Source organism: Halichoeres trimaculatus, unplaced genomic scaffold (genome assembly GCF_033239565.1).
Source record: "Halichoeres trimaculatus isolate MK-OKI-2021-1 unplaced genomic scaffold, fHalTri1.1 fHalTri1_scaffold_12, whole genome shotgun sequence".
Taxonomy (NCBI): Eukaryota; Metazoa; Chordata; class Actinopteri; order Labriformes; family Labridae; genus Halichoeres; species Halichoeres trimaculatus.
The window spans coordinates 35,175,595-35,200,611 of record NW_027437190.1 but is presented as its reverse complement, the minus strand read 5'-3'; positions in this window follow the sequence as shown (position 1 = coordinate 35,200,611).

The window sequence follows — 25,017 nt, the reverse complement described above, 5'->3', positions numbered from 1 at the left end:
TCATGTTATAACACTTCTAGGAAACGTTCCTCAGACACTGACGCTGTGTGGTCAAGTGTGTGTTCATAGAAACTGTTATATAAGAGTTGTGTGTTCCACATAATATAGAGATTTTATCTGATGTCAAAGAAGAAGAACGGGCTGCGCAGCGTGAAATTTAGCTACATGAGACTAACATGAAATACTTGAAGACAAAGCTGATAATTGCTCTTGTTTTTTTTAAATCTCAGCTGTTTTTCTCTAACAGGCGCGGCGTCTGGCTGTAATTAGAGGACGTAATGTGATTAGAAATCATCTCCTCCTCTCACTCTAAGATCTGAAGGATAAACAAGGACGAGTGTGAAATAAAAACTTCAGACAAACAGTCCTTAAACGTCTCCCAGGGTCGGATGAAAATCACCTGAGCTGCAGTTTATTTTACCTTCAGCTCTCCGTGATTCATGCCGCTCCGCAGGGCGGCGAGGTCGTTACCTTTATCTCTCCTCCACTTCAGGAGATTTGAATGTTCTGCTCCATAAGTTTTATGAGCATCTTTGAAATTCATTTGAATGTGTAAATCTGTCGCAGCGAGCCGTAAACGTGTCAAATAAAAGCAGAAATAAAGCGGCTGATGGTTCTGGCCGCCGTCCAGGTGTTTACTGAAGAAGACGACGCTCGAATGCAAACACGAGTGTTTCTGTTCACCTCCAGATTCAGAGACGTCGGGATGAAGATCAGACAAATATTTACCTCTGGGAAACACAGGAGCTCTGGATGTGATGGAGCGATGCGTCATTGGAAGATTGCAAATATCACAGCAACCAGACTGACATCACGCCTGACAGTCACCACATCACAGGAGCTTTTTCAGGGGTTAGCATCAAGACCAGCTCACCCAGATTTTACTCGTGTCTGATCAAATCTAACAAAATCCTTTTAGTCCTCAGAAATAGATCATTAATTTTGCCTTGTGTGCTTAAATCATTTCATCATGCAAAGAAGTTTTCACCATGTTTCTTAACAAGACGCTAAACTTGGACACACAAGTTTAGCATCTTGTTGTTAAGTTATTTTCTATGCAGATGATATGAAAAACATACTTTTTTTTCCCCTTAATCCTAAATCAGCTTATCCTGACTTTTACAGATATTTTATCAGGCTGTAAGCAGGTTATTATTCTTGACACTATGTACAGACATAGTCTTCATGACATCACCCATTTGTTTCTGGTTCAATGTTTTTAAGCCCATCATCGACATATTGGAAATGCTAAACTCAGGCCCCGTTTACACGACAAAGTTTCATCTTAAAACGCTAAAACGCAATGAAAAAAATCTGCATTTACACAGAAACGCTGAGGGACTGAAAACGCTGTAGTGAGCATGCCAGGCCTGTAGGTGGTGCTATAACTGTCTTGTCCAGAAGCAGTTTTTGGTAGATCTCCTCTGAAGTAGAGTTGATCATCTGGTGTGTTGGGGAATGCTAAGAGCATAAGTGGAGCAACAGATGCTCGTTTTTGTTAAAGACAGTCACAGATTCAGCAGATTGAGCAGATCAAGATCAACACGGGAGATCACCACGACCGTAACAACGGGACTGTTGGATGCACTCGCTCAAAGCAGATTGTGACGTCAGCGTTTCCACTCAAAACGCCAGCTTACTGTTTATACGGCAACAATGTTGGCAGCGTTTCAGAAAAATCCCACTCTGGAGGCCGTTTTCAAGAGTTTGTGTTTTAGGTCAGCTGAAACACTGTTTCCGTGTAAACACAAGCCAGAAATGCAACAAAACTTTGGCGTTTCACCCTTAACCCATTGTCATGTAAATGGCTCCTCAGCTGAGCATTGGTTGAATTTCAGTGCAGTAAAGAAGAAGAGCTAAAACTGGCCTTTAGCCACTTTGCTAATGTAGCTGGTTGGTTAGACTGCTCTGTGCGGAGTGATGAAGTGGTCTCCCCTTTTTATTCGGTTAACAACAGAAAGACCATCAGTCTCTGAGCCACTTCTGTTACTAAAACTGCCACGCATAAATTATTATAATTATTATTATTATATCATAATACATAATCATTATTATTTCATTTTTCTGTAAATATTCCTGATTTTTTATCATTATATATTATCTTTTTATTATTATTTTATTATTTTATCATTATTTTTATATTATAATATATTAAATTATTTATTATTATTATTATTATTATTATTATTATTATTATTATTATTATTATTGTTTTATTTGATTTTATTGTTTCCTTTATATATATATATATATATATATATATAATATCTGTGTATTTTATGTCTCTACCTTTTCTTTATTCTATTTGCATTTTCATTATTTTCTTGTTAACAGTTAGCACCAACACACCAAGACAAATTCCTTGTATATGTAAATGTACTTGGCAATAAAACCACAGACTGTATAAAACATGGACGTAGTCTCGCCGACGTCAGCCGTCTGTTTCTGAAACAGAAAATGAAGCAGATTGGCTATAGGGGCCATATTGGTAGTGGCAAGGGCTTTGCGTCCAGCTTTGGGGCGCCTGTCGGTCACGTGACCCTCAGCTGTGCCTCTTATTGGGGGAGCTTGTGATCTTAATATCCTCTGAACGGCCGAGTTAGAAAAAATTCACCCCCAGTGGGAGCTGGTAGTAAAATTATCGACTTAGGCAGGAGACGTTTTTTGAACCAGGCTGTAAATAGGTTAATTTCTGCTTTTCTGCCTCAAGCGAACACTCCAGAAACAGCAGATTTTAGCACTTCCGCATTGTCTCATATTCTCAGACCCGAGGTTGCTGCTTGAATAAAACCTGATTCTGATTCTGATAAATATACAGGATGTTCCCCAAAGTCTACAGGGCCCCAGCAGAGGGTGCTGTAACACAATCAGTCCATCACTTCCATCATCAAAACGTAGAAACATTACAACAAAACAACAAACGGATAATTTTGCGGGATTTGGCCGACTGGGTCAGTCAAACTTGTAAAACTTAAAGATTAAGTTAATCAGTTAACGAATTGTTGACTGTTATTATTATATAACTCAAGTATCACACAGGATACCTGGAGATTTTTTTATTATCTTGGCCAAAAAGGAGTCTGAAATCATGGCTGGAAAGCTCATCTCCCCGTCTTTCAGGAACTGTTTGATTTTTATTTCTTTTGCCCAGATGGATGAAGAGTTACAGTGATTTAATATGAATTAAAAAATTAACACGGGAGCACTGTTGGTTTTAGGGCGTTAGTGACAAAAATATATAAGAAAAAATGTGAAACCCCAGGTTATAAAGAATCACAAAATAAAACAGGAAATGAGGAACAAACAGAAAACTAAACAACAGCCTGTCACAAACTTTAAAGACTAAAATCTTTCTCTATTTTGAATTTAATTTCTCTCTCTGATTTTCTGTCTGAACCTCAGGACTGCAGCTCTCCGTCTCTCTGTGTGTTCAGCTGATTCAAAGTGATTTTAACTCCTGTCTCCTCCATGTTCTACATCTCAGACCCTCCTCCTCCTCCTCCTCCTCCTCCTCCTCCTCCTCCTCCTCCTCCTCCTCCTCCTCCTCCTCCGACTCTATCTTTCACGGTTTCTGTGAGCTTTTAGAAAAAAAACCGAAAACATGGAGCTTCACTTCTCGTGGAGCAGCCGCTCGCCCGTCCATCGCGTTGCATCATCTTCAAACGCCGCTCCACAAGGCCGAGCCGCTCACTCAGTCACTGGCCTGTGAAAGCAGCGCCGGGTCGGCCGTGTGAGGAGGGGCTGATGGGTAATGAGGAGGTGAATCATGGAGCTCGGTGTGACGGCCCAGAAACACACACACACACACACACACACTGATAAACACACACACCTTTATGCTCAGATTCATATGTTCCCCTTCAGGCCAACACACACAGGTTTCACACATGCAGCGACTCAGCAAGGCAATTACCAACACACACACACACACACACACACACACACACACACACACACACACACACACGCACACACAAACAGAGGTTTTGAAATTTCCTATATCTTTAAAATCTTCTTCCACTAAAATAAAATCTGAGTTTAAAATTTAAAGTGATTCGTGTAGTTTCATGTTTGCAGCTTTTTAAGAGTTGTTCGTCTTCTTCCGTTCGGATCGGCTCAGAGGAAACACGACCATCTGCTGTCGGAGAAAACCAAAATTAAAAGGAACGGGGAAAGGAAAAAAAACAAAAACAAAGTGATATCATTTTTTTTTCTCTGGAATTAATGTTTCTTGTCATTTGGGGAAAAAAAAATGCAGAGGTGGAAAAACACCAAAAGAAATTTGGCAAGTGCTCCAGGAGACTGTCCACCCATCACAGTTTAAGACAAGGACGGTGTTATAGGTGGGCCCAACAGCCCCAGGCCCACCTTAAAATTTTTTATTTTTTTCTTTCTCGTTACTTTTTCAGTTACGTTTAAAGGAACATTGTAAAAAAAAATTTCATTTCAGGTTTGTTTTGTTATTTTTCCATAGTCTGTCTTTATAAAATGAGCTGACCTTGTCTCATTATCTAGATCAGATACAAACAAACAAAAAAAGCTCTCTTCTGACACTAGATGGCAGCACCTGCAGCCAGACAACTTAAAACTCTTCTTCACAGTAATTAAGGTTTTCTTCCCATCTAAATTACTGCTAATGACGATTCTGGGAAAGACTGTAGATTTTTTTGTCTTATATTTGACCGTGATTAATTTTGTCCCTTTTTTAATAAATGGCAAACTGTAGTGGACCCTTTCCAATTCCTCAAAACTTCATAAAAACCCAATCAAATGTCAAAGAAGTAAAAAGTGACTAAATCTGCTTCAAAGCCACTCAGAGGAACTGTGGTTTATCAATCTGTGGTTTTTATTTATTTAAACAGTGATCTAAAAAATGTTGTCATTGAAGGCCCAATCAACCCTGAAATCCTGTCTCCCTTCCTGGTTTTAGATCACAAAAAAATGAGTTTTCGGAAAATATCCTGCCAAGTTTGAGTTCTCTGAAACTGCAATTTGTGTGTGTTGGTATGAACAGCAAAAACTAAACTTTTGGAAGATGCTAACGTCAATTACCCGAGCATTATTATAACTACATGCTAGTGAGTACAGGTGGAGCTATTATACTATATAATATATAATTTCACTGTTGTGGTTTAATGACAATAACATATTCCAAAGCTTATGAATGGCAACTTTTGTTTGCATATGGTAGGGCTGGGACAATATTTTACTCTCACAAATCAATGCTATTACAATTTTTGCGGTGCCGATTCGATTTAAATTGCAATTCTTTCATATTTAGAATTTTTGCGATTTTTAGTTTGCTTTTTTTAACACTTGACCAGGTGAAAAAGTTAAATGATAATGTCTACAGACGATCAGGAACCATATTTTCCCCAAAATGCACATCACGTGAGTCAGAGAGAAACATTCCGCCCCCTGCTGGAGAAAGGTGGTAACTTTTTTCATTGTTATTGTTATTTCGTTTTTCTGTAAATGTTCCTGATTTTCATAGTCATTTACAATAATAATAATAATAACAATAATAATAATAATAATAATAATAATAATAATTATTATTATTATTATTATTATTATTATTATTATTATTATTATTATTATTATTATTATTATTTATTTTTTTACTTTTTTTCTTTCTATATATATATATTTTTTTATATCTGTATATTTTATATCTTAACCTTTACTATATTCTATCTGCATTTTCATTATTTTTGTGTTTATTGTTGGCACCAAGACATCAAGACAAATTCCTTGTATATGCATATACACTTGGCAATAAAACCAGATTCTGATTCTGATAAAAGAAATAATACAGGATGTACCCCAAAGTCTACAGGGCCCCAGCAGAGGGCGCTGTAACACAATCAAAGCTTTCAAATTCCGACTTTTGTTTGCATATGGTAGGGCTGGGACAATATTTTATTCTTACAGTTCAATGATATTATGATTTTTGGGGTGTCAAATTTGATTTAAATTGTGATTCTTTAATATTTTTCATTTTTAAAATTATTGGTTTGCTTCTTTGACTCATGTGTAAAAGTTGAATGATGATGTCTACGGACTATATCAGGAGCCATATTTTCCCCAAAATCCACATCACGAGTCAAACAGAAACATTTCGCCCCCTGCTGGAGAAATGGTTACTTTTTTTCAAACCAGTTTATAAACAAAAATGAAGATGAAGGATTTAAATTTAAGTAAAAAAATTGGTCTCAAACAAAAATTCCTGATACATATGTGAATTGATTTTTTCTCCTACCTTAATCTATAGTGAAAGGATTTTGGCACAAGTCTGTGTTTTTTTTCAAGTGTATAGGAAAAACAACTGTTTCTAGCTTTTGTATCATAGTGTGGTCATTAACAAATTAACTAAGGACAGTTTTTTTTTAATCCACCACTCTGGCCTTGAACGGTGATTGAAATTGACAGACCGGTGACACTGTACCGCCCCCTACAGGCCTGGAGTGCTAATGGCATCTTGTGTTTTGATACTATTATGGGTGACCACGTTCAGTGATGGAGCACAAAGACATACAAGCATGCTTACTCATACTTTATCCACACACACACACACACACACACACACACACACACACACACACACACACACACACACACACACACACACACACACACACACTGACAAAATTCTCTCTGATTCGGTTTCCTCTGCTTGAATGTGTCACATCGAGCTTCATCTTACGTTCGTGTATAAACACACGCGGCTGCTGATGTGTGCAGCTCTGATGCCTGTGTGTAACCCTGAAAGAGTGTGTGAGTGTGTGTGTGTCACATCAGCCTGTGTCTGTGTGAGTCTCTCCCTCGCCGTCTGTCTCTTCTCATTGCACAGATTTGACGTTTCTGCTCTCAGAGTCACTTCTGTCTCTTTCCAACATCTGGCTCTAGGTGAAGCTTTGGTGTGTGTGTGTGTGTTTACTCTACTTGTGTGTGTGTGTGTGTGTGTGTGTATTCTTGATAAAACACACACACACAGGGTCCTTGGAAGTGATGTCAGTAAAACTTTGATGGTGGTGTAAAAATCTGACAATTTTTAATCTGTAAGAAACTACACACACACACACACACACACACACACACACACACACACACACACACACACACACACACACACACACTTATACTAACTCACACACTCAGAGGCCCTGACAGCAGCCGCCTGTTTGTGATCCCAGCGGCTGAAGGTCGGTGTGTGTTTACGCGTTGATGACAGAGCTCTGATGTGTTGGTGATGTCATCGCTGACTGCCAGGTGTGTGTGTGTGTATGTGTGTGTGTGTACTGAAAGATCGAAGGTTAGTCGTGTCTGACTTAAACACACACACACACACACACACACACACACACACACACACACACACACACACACACACACACACACACACACACACTAAACAAAGTGAGAACACCTGTGTGGATCTCATTGGCTGAGAGAAAACAGGAACAGCTGAGTGTTTGAAGTTTCCATTTGTCACATTTATGTAGTCTGGTCGTATCGACCAATCAGATTCATGCCTGTTTTAACAGTATCTGTGAAGAGCATCAGCAGGAGTTCTAGAACTCTGACATCACAGACAGAATTCTGCCCTGACTCTGTAAGGTTCTAGAACTCTCCTAACACCTTTAAGTAGTTATCCCTCCTCTAGAGGGCAGACCTGATAAATCCTGAATTTTGACTTTTTACTGATCTGCATCATGATGTTGTTATTTCAGCCAACTAAGGAGACGGTAATCACAAAAAAATCAGTTTGTGTTTCAGCCTCAAACCACTGACAGAAGACAGAGAAGCTTGTGGTTCATCTCACCAGTGCCCATTTTACAGATCTGTTTTTCTTGTAGTGGTTGTGACAGTATTTTTCCTGACTGTCTGCTACACAGCGTGTGTTCATCTCTCTGTGTGTGCATGTGTTTGTGTGCCTGTGAACATTTTGGGGCTGAACTCTGCCATGTGTGATTTTATCTTAAAATCTGTTTTAAAAATCTGTTTTAAAATCTTTTTTTGTTTGTTTGTTTTATTGTATCTTTTTAATTAATCTCATTTTGATAGAATTTTAATTGCTTTCTTTTAATTTGTTCTGCTTGTAAAGCACCTTGAATTGCCATGATGAAATGTGCTATATAAATAAACTTGCCTTGCCTTGTGATACAGAGAGTAGAAGATCAATGTGAACAACATGAGGCAGAAATGACGATAAAGAGCATCAGGTTGTTTAGTCTGTAAATAGTGTGGTTTAGACCTCATCTATTAGAGAGGAAACGCTTTTGCTGCTTTAACTTCTCCTCCAGTTCAACTTTAAATGAGGAAACTCCACCAAAACAGACGACTCACTCAGCAGATTTCCTTTTTAAGAATGATTGTTAGTCACAGAAGCCCCGCCCCGGCCTCTGACGTAGCAGGTGCTTCCCTCTGGCCCAGCAAAGAGTTAGTTACTTAGCTCCAGTTTTAAGCTCCTGGAGCCAGGGTTAGAGTTAGTCTGTGGAAACACAAAGAACCAGAGCTAAGCCAGGCCCTGACCTAGAACTAGCACCAGCTCGGTCCAAAAGGGGGAATAGCTGACTAACAGTTTACAGTGAAACTAAGACTCACCACAACCAGATGGAAGGGGATACTGAATGTGTTGTTAGACACCAAAATATTTAATGAAACACTTCATTAACATCCAGAAATGATCATGAAGAGCAGCTAGATTAAACAACCAGCGTCCAGATTTCCTGACTTCCTGAATGCATCACAAATCTCCACTTGATTTTAAGCTATTTGCGACAACTGAAGCGCCCCCTGCTGGAATGACAGGTTTAAGGCAGCTTGGACCTGAAAACTTCTTATTTATAGTCTATGACAGAAAGACATAGAAAGGACGGAGATGTTGACCCTAAAAATGACCCACAATGCAACACAGAGCAGGATTTCTGTGTCTGTAAGAGCCCAAATATCTGTTGGAAAAGTTTGATATGAGGTTTAATAAAACCTTCAGTGTGATGTTCAGTGATTATATCTGATGAATTCTCTGGGATCAGATGTTTAATGTATAAAAACGAAACTCTGAGGAGAGTTTCTGAGAGGCCCTGAGTTTCATCAGGAAGCGAAACAGCTGATCTCTCTGACTCAGGTATTTTTTCAAAAAACACTGAGTCAGAGTCTCCCTGCGGTGTCCAGCCATGCATACCTGATCCTGCGTGTGTGTGTGTGTGTGTGTGTGTGTGTGTGTGTGTGTGTGTGTGTGTGTGTGTGTGTGTGTGTGTGTGTGAGTGTGTGTGCTCTCTGGCTCTCACCTGACAGCTCCTGTGATCATAAAATCCAGCTCAGTTCACTTCAGTTCACCTCGTCATGTATTCTCTGTACGCCGTGTATCCTGTACACGGTCACTGCAAACTACAGCCTCTCCCAGAATGCACTGGGTGAAGCTGCAGGTCATCACTCAGCTGTGCTGACCTCGCTGCAGGAGGTGAGAGGAGAGTTAAAGAGGGATATTTACTCTTATTTACTGACGCTAATGAAAGATTTCCTCTGATTAGTTCGTTATTTGTCTGAGATCTGTTTCTCGTCTTTGGACTTTTTCAGAGACATTATTTTGGGGTTTGGTCCAAACTGACATCTCTTTTTCTCACATCTCAAACCCATCACCATATCAGCAACAAGAACCAACTCAGTTATCATAAAGAAGAAAATTCAGGCTCCCAGATTTGTCATTTCTAAGCTCATTACACCCCCCAGAGGAACGCCTGTTTATCCTTTCTATAGGAGTCTCAGTTTCACAGTAAACATTAAGTCACACAGAGGTTCCTCTCCATCTACCATCAGCGGGTTGAAGCTGAAACACAAACTGGTTTTCTTGAGAGAAACATCTCTTCAGTTTACTGAAATAACAACAAAGTGGTTAGCAAAAAGTCGAGAAACTACTTCACAGATGTTTGTTGAACTCAGAGACTGAGAACCCTTTAACCATTGAACAGTTTTGAAGCCAAAATACCTGCATCACTCCGGCGCCACCATTGGCAGCCAGAGTCTGCGCAGTAGAGAATATAAGTGGAGCCGGGTGACAAATAATCCTGACATATCTTACTATCCCCAAAAAACTGCAGACTGCAGCTGTCAATCATCGTTAAACATGAGGTCAAACCTCATTTTTAACCTCATATAACTAATGAAAAAAGAAACTGTTCAGATAAAAGAAAAATACTGATATACATACAGATATAAGAAACATTTCTACCAGGTGTTTTTATTTTTTAAAGTTTGAAATTGTGACCCCAGCCCATCTGGAATGACTGGGGAGACAGAGTTTTTGACCTATACTGCAGCCAGCCACCAGGGGGAGCAGTTTTGTGGAGAGCTCACTTCAAGCTGAGTGAGATAACATCCATTTTTTTAAAAGTATCTGGTTGATCTTGGGTCAACAATAAAGGAGTTATCAAATTACATATACACAACACAGGGCATGACATCACAATAGTGACACCATTGGTTGAATGCAGAGCAGAACGTGGCGGGAGCTTTAAGCTGAGACTGAGATGTATCTGAGTACAAGTATGTAGGGATGGGTACCAAATTAGGTTCTTTTAGAGGTACCAACCGAATCCTGTCGAAAGTACCGGGTATCGACTCATGTAAAATAAAAAAAAACGCTTAACACATCCTTGTGACTGTGAGGGACAGGAAGAGTAGGTGATTTTCCATGCTGGATGTGAACACAGCATCGCAAGGTTATATATTGAAGGATAAATATGTTAAATTGAAAAGAATCTATACTTTATTATCAAACAAACTGATATTTTTTACCACATAAACACGAAAAAGTACCGAAAATTGGTACCATTGAGTACCGATACCGATTGCCAGGCACCGGGCATCTGTACCGTATCGTTTCAAATGTGAAAGGTACCCTTCCCTACAAGTATGGCAGGGGTGTCCAACCTGTGGCTCACGAGCCGCATGTGGCTCTTTGCCTTTTGGTGTGTGGCTCTTCAATCCATTCATAAAAATATATACATAGTTATGAGTAGTGGTGTGCTGATCAATCTAAACTATATATATATATATATATATATATATATATATATATATATATATATATATATATATATATATATATATATATATATATATATTTATGTATATTTATATATATTTATATATGGATGCCAACTTTGGGATCAGTTGGAATTGATACTTAAGTTTCAGTTTCTCTTCTCTAGTACGAATTTAAACACACAAACACAGTAAATCTCGCTTTGAAAATTGGAAATGTTTTGATTTTCATTTTATGTCATTTCGAAGTGTGTTTGTAAGACCACGTGTGTGACGTGGCTCTTTGTAGTGCCACGGTCATTTTTGTGGCTTTTGGTCTCTGACTGGTCGGCCACCCCTGAAGTATGGGATCCGGACTCGGTATTGGCTGATACTGAAAATCAACTGACTCAGACTGGGGGGCAAAAAAAACCCTGATTCGGACATCCCTATCCTAGGGGTTAGAGCAGGGGTGGGCAAACTTTTTGACTCGTGGGCCACAATGGGTTCTAACATTTGACAAAGGGGCCGGACCAGGAGCAGATGGATGGAGTGCTTTGGTAACTATCAGGGTATCATTCGTTCATTCCATATCTGTTTAGAATCCCAAATCGGAAAACGGATAACGACTTGTTATTCAATTTTTCGTTTTTAAATCAAAAATCAGAAAACAAGTAACGGTCTATTTTTCGCTGTCTTGATTTTGTTTTGAAATTAAAATTAGAATATGAGAGAATGGAATTATAATGGGATTTTTAATCCGGATCGTTCTTTCGTTATTCTGTTTCAAAACAAAATTAAAAAAAACAAACGAAAAAACGGACTTGTTTTATTGTTTTTCTGTTTTAAAACCAAAACAGAAAAACGGAATTACAGAAAAACACGGTTTTTCTGTCCTGGTTTAAAAAATGAAAAAACAAAAAATAATAAAAGATTATGTCAAAATTGTTTGTGTGATATTTTGATATTAAATGTGAACTCTCTATATAGAAAACATCAGAATTGCAGGGAAAATAAAACATTAACAAGGTTTATTCATTTAATTTTTTCAAGTTCGGTGGGCCGGATTAAAACGTTAAAAGGGCCGCATGTGGCCCCCGGGCCCTAGTTTGCCCATGCCTGGTTTAGAGCATGGGTGTCAAACATATGGCCTGTGGACCACAACCGGTCCACCATATGGTCTTATCTGGCCTGAGTAATGAATTCAAAGGTGAAATGGGAAACCTGTGTGCTTGGTCTATATGCAGCGATTAAAATCAGCTACCTAAATGCTAACGTTAGCATCAAAGCACACGTGCCGGAGGCTGCAAAAGACGTGTACCCTGGGAAGCGACCAACTTTTACCAAAGTTAGCTTGACAAGCATTACTGTGTAACAGGATAGTTAATTAAATATAAAGGTTTTTACTGTAAAATTATATTTCTTTATGTTAAAACAAAGGGGAAACCTCAGATTTGCTAGGATCTTACTGGTCTGACTCGCTTGAGACCAAATTAGTCTGTTTGTGGCCCTCAGACTTAAATAGGTTAAAGGGTTAGAGATGTTTGTTAAATAGAGATGGATCCATCATGATGTGTTTAAGAAAATCAGAAAATCTACGACCTCAGCTTAACTCCCTCAAACGTTTACCTTCACAGTGAGCTCCACGGAGCTGCTGCTGGCGTTGCTCTAAACTCTTTGTCCTCTTATCCCAGAATCTCTGCTGCTGATGATTCAAGCAGAAAAAAAAGTTTACATCCACCTAAAACTTCTTCCTCTCGCCCAAAAATAGCCGCCTCCATTAGAGCCTTCGACCTCTGAGCGGGAAAACAAAGATGCATTGTGCTGCTAAAATCTTCATTTTCCCTTTTATTGTGTTTTTATCTGAATCTTCTTTCCTGCCGCTGCCACAAAGACTCAAGATGAGATGAAAGTTTAATGATCCCTGCGGGGAAATTGGGTCCCTGTGTATCTTTGTGAAGTTATATAATACAAAGAGCTTTTTACTGAAATAACAAGGAGCCACCTTAAAGTGGGAGCGTCAGGAAAAAAGAAAGTTTCACTTCATTTATCAGCTCACACTTCTGCTAAGACGACACACAAACTCATTCACTGTCTTTCATGGTTTTATGGTTTATATTATAAAAATAACCAGATCATATCACAGTGTTGTTTTTATTACTGTGGTTAATGCGGCGACTTCCACTACAGAGCCCTGTATGTTAAAGGCAGGTAAGATGAGGAACACCTGACAGAGAGAGTTTCATCCATGTGCAGCCAAAGATCACATCTTTGTCACTGCTGAACAAGCTGTGTGTGTGTGTTTGTGTGTGTGTGTGTGTGTGTGTGTGTGTGTGTGTGTGTGTGTGTGTGTGTGTGTGTGTGTGTGTGTGTGTAGAAAAAAAGAGTTAAAGCGAGAGGAGGAAGAAGATGCTGTAAATCCTCGTCTGCTGCTTTAGCGTCTCAGCCTGCTACCCTTCCTGAGATTAAACCACACAGGGGATACGTGTGTGTGTGTGTGTGTGTGTGTGTGTGTGTGTGTGTGTGTGTGTGTGTGTGTGTGTGTGTGAACGTATGCCATTTATAAGCCCTGGTTAGCGTCAGTGTGTGTTTAATATCAGCATTAAGCGTTCTGCATGTGTGTGTGTGATATTGATAATCCACTTTTCTATGTGTGTGTGTGTATAAACATATGTGTTGGATGTGTGTGTGTGTGTGTGTGTGTGTGTGTTCCTGCTGCTCTCCCTCCTGTGGTCCCATCCTGAAGAAATAATCCTGATATCACTTCACACTGCTTGTGTGTAAAATTACAGGAGTCTACATTTTCTTACCATCCGTGTGTGTGTGTGTGTGTGTGTGTGTGTGTGTGTGTGTGTGAGTGATGACTGCACTTTATCATGTGTGTGTTATATATGTGTGTGTGTGTGTGTGTGTGTGTGTGTGTGTGTGTGTGTGTGTGTCCCTGTTCTCTGGTCTCAGGGGAACCCGAGCAGGAAAATCCTGATGCTGTGACACAGAATCCAGGTTTATAATGACGAGAGGGAGCAGACACACGGCCGACTGGAATAATCAGATCAGGAGGAGGAAGAGGAGGAAGAGGAGGAGGTCTGATATAACAACCACAGGAAACTGAGCAGGACTGAAGCGTATTTTTTCTCAATTTCCTGCTCCTGTCTCACAATATGTGCTGGAAAAACATCAAAACTGAGCAAATTTGTATCTTTAAGTAAAAAAAACAAACTCCATAGAGACTTCATTTAAATCGGATGTCTCATTTTAAGATATTAAAACAAAATTTTGACACCTGAGTTGATCTACTAATAGGGTAGACAAATTTGTATTTTATATCTTTCTTACCCCATGAGAAGATTTTTGGTTGATTTGTGGTTTTTGTCTTTAATATCTTGAAATAAAACAATATTTCCGGTTTGCCAGGTAAATAAAACTTTTTTTTCCAATGCAGAAGTCTTACACTGCAGTTCCTTGAGTGTCCACTGGAGGCTGGCTCCAAAAGAGGCTGAAACCACATTCACAATCATTCATAAAAGCTAAGCTTTACAGCAGAAATCAACATGTTTACAGCCTGGTTCAAAACGTGGTTTTACACACTGCAAAAAACTGAAATGTTATCAAGTGTTTTTGTCTTACTTCAGGTAAAAAATGTAGGATTTCATAAGACATGAGCCGCATTCAACTGACTGGTCCAATGAAAATGTTTTGTTTCAAGTTGTTCAAAGACAAATTGAGATCTGAATTTCTGTAACAAGTTATAAAAAAATCTGCCGATGGACCAAGAAAATTTTGTTTAAAATGTTCTTAAAACTAGAATAACATCTTGATACAAGTAACTTTCCTCTTCTTAAATGTTTTTATCTTTAAGTAATTCGAAACAAGACATTTTTCTGGACTTGGCAGGTGAATGTGGTTCACATCAAGAATAATAAGACATTTTTATTTACCTAAAATAAGACAAAAACACTTGTATACAGATATCAGTTTTTTTGCAGTGCACTTACTGAGAATCTGTTTACAGCTTAGGTAAAAAAAAAAATTGATTTACTGGATTTTAGGTTCCCCTGAATGATTGAAACAAAGACATGTTCATACTTAGTTTCAGATTGAAAAAAAGGAAACAACCTCTTCAACAGGGTTAAATATCTAACACGTCAGAGTTTAAAAATTTGATTGGAAGATGAGGCTGAAGCCCCGCCCCCTTACCTCATCATAACTCAAACAGAGCCAGGTTCAGTTCCACATAACTAATAAAAACCCATTAAGGAGACTGCGTCCATGTTTTACACAGTCTATGCTTTTACCACAGGTGTTAATGAGACTTCTTTGACTACTGCAGCCAGCCTCGTGTGGACACTCAGGGTACTGCAGCTTTTGGGCAGTTCTAAACTGGTTTCTTTAAGGGATAAGCTAATTATCGACCTAGATATTTAGCATTTTGTGGCATATTGGCAACTGTTTATAAGAAATGAAATTTCAGCCTGTGACATTTTTTGGAAAACTTGACTTACTGTAGAAAACTTTAGGGAGATATTTATTTTTTTAAGTTTTCTTTTAACTTTATAATCCAGCTGCTGAGCCTGGGAGCTGTTTAATAAACATATGCTGAAAGGCTTTAAACAAATTTAAGTGTTGAAGTTTGTGTTGTTCCAAATTTTGACGCACATAGTTTCACTTTTACTGCAAATGAATATCAGCTCCAAATATCGGATATTGGCTTCATTGACTACTGATAATCAGTATTGATATTGACATTTTGATATTGGAAAAAACATATCGGTCTATCTGTAGCTTCATTTTTAACACCAGAATTTCCCCTGCTGTTGCCATACACTATTCACTTTGATGAGTAATGAAGTCCAGGAAGAGAGGTGAGAGGCAGGTAGTGCCCTCTGCTGTTCAAAGATGGTACTACTATTCATTTTTTATCAAGTGAATTTGAATCCTTCCTTATACTTGTATGTCCTCTTTCCGAAAAAATATGTTTGCAGGTTGTATTGTTATTTTTTTTTTAAGTGTTTGTGTTTCTGGCGGAAATTGAGCTTCATGGAAAAACAGTCCTAGTAAAAAAAGATCTTTTTTTGGTGGAAGGAAAAAGTTTTGAATCCAGCAGACATCATTGAAATCATGCATGAATGACGTATTTACACAGTGATGACCTCAGGTTGCACAAAAAACGATCCAGTAACGATGGAAAGTCGATACTTTCGGTTTCAGTTTGAGCATTTCTGGAACGGTGAGGAAAAGTTTTCCATGTATGAAAAATTTACGTCCTGCTTCCTCCTCGTAACAAACAGTGGATCCAGAGTTCTGCTCGGCCTGTTTTTTTGTGGAGGTTTTGTTGATGTCTGACAAACTCCAGCAGGCGGAGGGAGGAGGAGGAGGAGGAGGAGGAGGGTGGATGAGCGGGATGAGGCAGAGCTGGTGAATACAAAGCCGAGCGACGGTCTCTGACAGAGATCTGACAGCTGCTGCAGGTTCACATCAAGAATCTGCAGAACACACTTCTGCCGAGTCGGCACACCTCCCGTCACATCACGTCAGCTTTTTACCCACACATCCCCAAAGTTCAGGACAGGCTGAGTGTGTGTGTGTGTGTGTGTGTGTGTGTGTGTGTGTGTGTGAGTGTGTGTGTGAGGCAGAGAGGACGCTTGTGTATGCACATTTGCAAAGTGATGGTACAGGAGCAGCAGAGTGTGTGTGTGTGTGTGTGTGTGTTTAGTGTACACAGGAGAGTTAAAGACAGATTGAGAGCCTGTGTGTGTGTGTGCATGAGGTTTTACTTTATGCCGTCTCAAGAGTGTGTGTGTGTGTGTGTGAGAGGTATTACTTGCGTGTGTGTGTGTGTGTGTGAGCTGTCGTCCAGGATTTACCCTCACTGAGAGTTAATCTGAGTGTCGGCAGGATCCTCTAAAGGTTAGAGAGACACACACAGGAGTGTGTTTGAATCGCTGCTGACCTCATTTTCATCACACATACACACACACACACCTTCAGTGGTCTGTACTGAGAGTGTGAGGGTGTGTTTGGTTTGAGGTGTGTCTGTGAGGAGAAACATGCTCCTCTCTGAGCTCCACCTGCAGCCGAGAGGACGAGGAGGTAAAAATACCTCCTCTAACGAGCTGCGTCTCCTCAGGGCGGCAGGTAATGGCTCTTTGAATAATTGATCGTAATTATCTTTCTGTTCACTGATGGCGCCAGAAAACGTCACAAAATAACAGAAATAGAAAATAACAGAGTTCGTTCAGCCTCCTTAAGAACTTTCTCGTCCTTTGCTGTTACTTTTTCAGAAACAAAAAAAAACTTTCTTTCATCTCTTCTCAAGAGTCAAAGACTTCCTGAAATGATGAGGTCATCACATCAGGAGGGAAGGGCCTCAACAGGCCTACAGAGGGCTGACCAATCAGAGTGAAGGGGAGCAGGTAGTATTTAGACCTGTTTCCACCAAGTGGTCCGGTACAGATCAGTAAAGCCTGATTCTGTTTGTGTTTCCAGCGTGTAAGCTGGATGCTGATAGCTGCGTTAGCTACGAACTAGCATGATGGCTCAGCAGCACGACACAGTGTATCCTGCTAATTAAACCCACAAAGAAGAAAAACGCGACACAGTTTCATTTCAGTTTTCAACAAACGGGGAGTTCTCTCTTTGGAGATTTAAACATATCACGGTTATGTGCTGTTTTTTATTACCGCTGTCACACAGGAAGTGACCATTCTTTCCACCAATCAGCAGACTGTAGTGTTTCTAGCTCCACCTTCTGGGGTCAGAACGGTTTAGTCTGGCACCCCAACAGAAGGGAACCAAAAAGTGGGACGGTACGGGTCGGTAATTTGGGACCTGTCTCAGTTTCAGTCAAAGGAAACGCCACCAAAGTCGTGCTGTACTGAGACAAACTGAACTGAACCGCTTGATGGAAACTAGAGGCTGATATTAGGGTTCTCTAAAACACCAGAGAGATAAATAAGGATTTGTATAAACTATAAATATATATATCTTAAAATATGGGTTACGATAAAATATCCCATGTCTCAAAGTAATCCCTCCAGGTTAAAAAGCTAAGGGTCTTTAGTTTCCTTTAAGAACACTCAGGGAGCTCAGAGAGTTCCGGAATGTTGTGACATCACAAAGACAGAAAGCTCTCTGTGTTTGATGATGAACATTCTAGAACCTCACTGATGGAGTTGCAACATAAAAGCCGTGTAGAAAAACAAGAACCAGGAGTTTAACATTAGATGTACTGGACCAGTTTCAGTTTTTTTTAGTGTAAACATTAGGGATGGGTACCATGTTTTGGCACCTAAATTCATCCTTGCAACTGTGAGGGAGTGGAAAGGTAGGTGATTTTCCATGCTGGACATAAACACAGCGTTGCAAGTTTATATCTTAAGAAATGAATCAATTATATTGAAAAATTTGGACATTTTGAATTCAAACAATCTAAAAAATCTATATTTATTACCGTATAAATACCCACAAATGTACTTAAAATTAGTTCTGTTGAGTACCGATACCATTTGCCAGGTACCGGGCATTGGTACCATATTGTTTTGAACCTGAAAGGTACCCATCCTTGGTGTATGTGCCATGGTGTTTGTTGTGTTGGAGCCACAAACTGTATGAGCGCAGCGACCCTATTTTTCAGAGTCATCTACTTCCTCTTCCGGCTGAACGCCAAGGTGTACCAAGACCTGCCAAGTCCAACCGCAGTCCGAGAACGATTGCATTTATAGGTGTTAATCAAACTGTGCTTTGTCCAATTTCAGTTTGACTGGGCTGTTTACATGCATTTCAACAGTCTGATCTCGCGCTGATTGAGCTGTAATTGTATGATTTTTTCAACAGTGGATCCTTTGTTGTGGAACTTGACGGAGAACTGGAACGGAACCTCGGCAGACGGGGTCAACGTGACCACGGAATTCAGCTCATTTACATATTTACAACTCTGTCGTTATTTTATCAGAGGTCAGTGAATACAGGAAATAACTTCCAAGATGAATTTCAACAAACTTGACAAGATTGTAATTTTACATTTTATGATGCCAACCTGATGGTTTTGGTATGCGACTGCGGATGTGAGGTTAAAAACTACCATCGTGCTGTATCCTTGTTTTATCGGTGATTTCCTGTTTTGTATTGTTCATGTATGAGTTTTGTTCAGGTAGGCACTCTTTAATACACAACTATATTTAATATTATATTTAAATAATATAAAGTTAAATGTATTTAAATGATACCAAAATTAAAAATAAAATCATTAACTCAGCATCTGACCTCGGGGTGCTGTGAGGATCCAGAGTTATTAAGATAAAAACTTGTGAGTAAAGGAAGCTGCTTCCTGTCTGAGGAGCTAAGATCTGATTGGGTGATGGTCTGTTTAAATAGTCAGCAGGTGTGAACTCTGACAGGACACTCTGACTGGTTTACGTGTCTTTAAAGGAGGAAGACCCTCGTCTGTAGGTTTCTGAGCTTCATTGAGTCTCTCCCTCTGAGCGCGTGCAGTAGCGTCCCAGTGTTCTTTTAATGAGTGAGTTTAACCTCAGCTCTCAGCCGAACTAACCCCCCCTGTGTGTGTGTTTAACAGGAAGTCGACCTTCAGGTGAGTTTTCATTTGCAAACCGAGCAGCAGCCCGCTACGAGCCGAGCGGGTCGACACCCTTCATGCGTCCGTCTCTTTGAAGAGAAGCCAAATGGCTGCGCTCCACGGCGCTGATCTCATCCACTCTGCTAACTCTGAGTATTAAAACACATAATGCATGCAGTTTCCCCTCTCTTGCATTTTTTGCTCATAGTTCTTTGTCGTGTACCGGTGCTTAACGCGCTGATTTAGATGTGGGGTGTCAGCCAAGCTGCCCTCAGGCGGTTTTACCCTCCGCGACCCAGTTTATAGAGGCTCCCGCTTCCCCCTGTCAGCCCGATGCCGAGCCGACCACGGAGCAGTCAGGTGGCTCCGAGTGCCGGACTGCCAGCCCAAAAACCTCCTCCTCTCCTCCTCCTCCTCCTCCAGGGAGACGCTCAGAGTGTGTCAGGGAAACAGATTTACAGGAGTTTGATTCTTCAAACCTCATGGAGCACAAAGGGAGAGCATTACTGATTAATAAGAGAACTTAAGAGCAGCCGAGGGCTGAGGAGTTTACACAGAACAACCAACAACAGAAAGATGAGATCTCTGAACACGAGAAGACGCTGTAAAAGCTTTTCACAGGAAAAATCACAGCAAGGATCTGACAACCAGAGTAAGATACCAGTCGCTCCTTCTCACTGACTGGTGAAAAACACAAAGTAAAGTGTCCTTTAGGAGCCAAAACAACATTAATAAGTGTCCTCTAGGGAGGAAAAACTTGTGCTACACTGCAAAAACTGAAATCTGATCAAGTCTTTTGTTTTTTTTATAAGGAAAAATTGTCTGATTGCACTAATATACTTATACAGGCCACATTCAACTTATCAACTGATCAGTCCAGAAAAATTGTTATGTTTCAAGTTATTTTGAGACGTATTTGAGGTCTGAATTGCTTGTAGCAACTTAAAAAAAATCTTCCAATGGGATAAAAAATGTGCTCAAAAATTTGCTTGAAACTAGAATAATGTCTTAAAACAATCAATCATTCAAACTTTATTTAAAGAGCACTTTTCATGCCTAACGGTGGCAACACAAAATGCTTGACAAATCAAAATAAAACAAAACAAAGCAAAACAAAACAAAAAAACAAGAAACTTCTCTCTTGTTTCAAGCAATTCAGACTTCATTCCTGTCTTAAATAAATAAATACAATAATTTTTTTTTTTGGACTGGTCGGGTTAATATGACTCATATCGAGTCAAAAAAGACATTTTTTTATTGAAAATAAGACAAAAACAATGATGAGATTTCAGATTTTTGTAGTGTCAGGTAGCTTCTTGGGAGCCAAAATGTGCTTAAGTGCCCTCCTGGTTGGTAAAACACACTAACTGCCCTCTTGGCTGGAAAAAAATCTGCGCAAACGTGTCTTTAAAACACATGTAGAAATTAGCGCCCTCTTCAGTGACGGGAATGTCCTGGTCTATTTTTTTTTTTTTTTTTGCTCCTTCAAAAAGTCTGTGCACACCAATGGAAGTTGTGCTTATTAAAACAGCAAACATAATCATGCAAGACTTGAAAGTAACATTAGCTTAGTTAGCTAGCCTGCGTTAGCTCTAGAGGATATGAAAACAATACCTGAAATCAGTATGGAGGACAAAAACTTTTTGAATGTTTTTTGGCTTTGGAGAAACAGTTATGTTCTTTTCCTGCAGGATGGATCAGTTTTTGCCGGGTAATATCAAAGATGAGACGAGGCCTGTGCTACGATGTTAGCGTCAGTAAACATTAGCTGCACCATATCCTTCAGAGTGTGAGTTCCTGAATGTTTCAGCATCAGTGGTCAGTTTCTTGCAGTGTTACGTGCTGCGTCAACATCAGCAAACTCTGCTTCTGACCAAGAAACATGTTCTCCAATAGGGGGCACTGTGGGGGAAACATGTCAGGATGTTTTTATGGCAGGATTCTGTTACGATTTATTTTCATATCCAGACTTTTCTGACCTGGAAAAAACATTTTAGCACCAAATATTTCCGGCCCTGCTGTGATCCTGGTCAGCTGGAAGAGTTTTTGAGTTTATGCTGAATGTACAGAGCTTCAGCTTTAAACAAGCAGCCCATGAAGAGTCCACATGGACTTCAGGGAGACCTCACAGACTTTGGTTTGGTTTGTGCAGGATGTAGACATGAAAAAAATGGTTAAAGGTACCAAAAAGTAAAAAGTGTGTAAAAGTGTGTAACTTTTTCTGTGTGTATTCACCACGAGTGTGACAGGCTGTTTTATCAGAGCTCAGTCTTTCATCTCTGCAGCAGCCTGATCGCTGCAGACACACACTGTGACACTGACACACACAGGGGTCCCTGAACACATCAGCACCCGTCCTCTGAAATCAAACCCAGAACCCTGAAATCCCCTCAGAGCCACCGCGCTCTCTGTCTCACACACACACACACACTCACACACGTGTACAGACAGTGTAAATTGAGGCAACACAGGCGACACACTCTATTGTCAAAACACTGCTCACCAACTTAATGGTTCTGGTTTTAAGTTTTAACGTTTAGCTGCAGAGCTATTAATTCCTCCGCCTCCAATGGGAAACACAGACAACCTGCAGCCTGTGGCGTGCAGAGAGACGAGGTCGACAACACCAGATTATAACTTCAACTATGTGGACTACATGAAACTTTATCAAAACAACAAAAGAAAATGAGCAAATGCCACATGGACGATGGTTGCTCCGTTTCATTTGTGGAGGTCTGACTGAAAGCGTCGTAAGGGCGGGGCGGCAAAATGACACATTTTGCATCCTTACTTACATTTCTATTACACCAAGAATTGCACAAAACCTAAATATCACAATAAAAAACTGAAACACTTACATTTCTGAAACTTGGATGAAAAGTTCTCGCGCTCTCATGAGGTGGTTTTCAGGAAGTTTTGATGTTAAAGTTCATAGAGCTGGGACAATACACTTTTCTCCTGATTCGATTCTTTCACGATTTTTGGAGTGTTGGTTAAATCAAAACGGCGATTCTTTGATATTTACCAATAAAGCAATTTTAAAGCTCCCATCTCCTGCTCCTTTCCTGCAGTTTAATCTGATCATTGATGTCTTCATGAAATGGTAGTAACATGTTTTGGTCCAAAAAGCCAATAAATCAAGCACAGCAGCATTGTTTCCAGGCTCTCATAGCCCCTCTGTTCAGAACGCTCTGATTTAGTGGGCGTGGCCTTCATATGTAAATGAGCCACCGCTGATACCGCCCCGCTCTTCCACGTCACTGAGAGCGGCGCCACGAGCTCCGAGTGCACAATGTTTAGAAAACAGAGAAGCTCGTTTACTGTAACATTACAGGCTAAAACAACAGGCTAACTGCAGCTAAAGTTAGCATCCTGAAGCTAACACAGAGACAGGGGGGACACTGAGGAAAAGCTCTTCCATCTGCTCCACAGCACACAGCATTTAAAATACTCACATTTCCAGGGTCCCAGGTTTGTTGGAGGATGGTTGGTAATGCGCCTGGATTCAGGACCAGTCTATTGGCTAGCCCTCTGTTGGACTGTCCAAAGTTGGAAAAGCAGTCGGCCGTGAAGTGACTAGCACACACATGCTCAGTTTTACTGAGTGTAGCTGGAACATTTCCTGATAAATGAACTCTAGACACTTAGTCTGTCTTCTTCTGAGATGGGAAGCTTGAGCATGGAGCTATGTGGCTGTTTACAGCCAAAAACAGAGCAGTGATGGCTCTTCTACTTTGGCATTCTCCTCCCCGCTGCTGGGGAGGAGGTTCAGGGGTATCTGCTCCGGTGGACCAGTAAGGTCAGACTTGCTCCTGATTGGTCAAAAAAGGGAATCGCTGACATCAGCAAATCCCCAAAATCCAAACAGCTCGTTTTAGGTCAGGATTTTACATTCACAAGCTCTACTAAGAACAGGTTTGTCACATTTTGTGGGCTGGGAGGAAAGACAAAGGTCAATGGAAACACTTTTTTTTTTCCCTCACAAATAATACATTATTAGGGCGGGCCTAAAACACAGAGGTCTGTCCAATCAGAAGGAAGGGGGTTTGTGAAGCAGCGAGCCTTAAAGAAACAGCAGCTTAAACAAAAAGTTTCAGACAGAGGCTACAATAAGGGTTCCCTTAGTCAGAAAATAAAAACTGTTAATCATGCAAAGATACTATGGGGGGACCAGAGGGACAAAATTCAGACAAAAAAATACAATACCCCCTTTTTTACATTTTCTTCTTGTAATACTTGGACGATCATGAGCATGCTCAGATAAAATAACTGTCTGTAGCGTTTCATATATGTGTTTTATAATCTATAATTTAAGTCTGTATTTTGGTGTTGACTCCGCCCCTTTTTGGGACCAAGCTCAATCAAAGGAGTTCAGTACCAGCTCAGATCACTTTAGTGAGTCAGATTAGCAGAAGATACACTTGAGATGCTAAGCTAGCTTTGTGCAGACAGAATATTATTGCACTTTTCCTGCAGCGCCACCCTCTGGACAGACTTCCTGTTTCAGCTCAAACTCATGAATTCGTCGTCTTTCCCTGTTATCTGACTGTTAATCTGGTTTAATCCCTTGTTTTACTGTTTGTTAGTCATTCTTTGCTCACAGCAGCGGACGTGTGTGTTCGAGAGAGGGGATTGTGTGTGAGTGTGTATGTGTATGTGTGTGTGGAGGATGATGTTTATAAGGAAGGAGGGACTGAAGGTTGAGGGGTTCAGGGTTAAAGAAATAAAAAGTCCGGAGGAGCCTTTAAAATAATCTGCTCAGATTAAAATCCCGGCCTGGAGCTGTGAGGTCGCCTGGATTACACGTGTGTGTGCAGATAATGTGCTAATGTTGTGTTAATGTATGGATTTATGTTGGTGTATGCATTCAGAGCAGCCTGCAGCGTGTAATCAGGAAACAGCGAGCCTGAGACGTGTGTGTGTGTCAGTGCCGGCGGTGATCTGTGTGTGTGTGTGTGTGTGTGTGGGCGGTTGTTCGCCCTCATGGCCTGGATAAACGTTTGCAGTCCAGTGCTTCACCGTGACAACAGGTATTAGGCCATAATTTGAGCTGGAAGCTTAATGGAGCTGGAGTAACGAGGCCCAGAGCTGATGTCCCGCCTGTCTCTCCCTTCACGTCAGCCCGGCCGGTGGCCCGCGCGCCTCCTTCACCCGCCGACACCTACAGCATCTTCCTCATGTGGAAGAAGCCTCCCCGCCCTTCCACCTGGCTGCGTCGGAACAATGGGTCACATTTAACTCGAGCGCGTTAAGGCAACAACACGGCGGAGGGCGATTTTTAATGCGATTATGGCGGTATGATGGTGATGAGGCAGTAAAGTCGCTATAATCCGCATCAAGAACGTCCGAGTGGGTTTCAAATGGTTTCAAATAAAAGAGGAACAATCTGCAGAGTAGAGAGCGCGCTTTAATTCTCA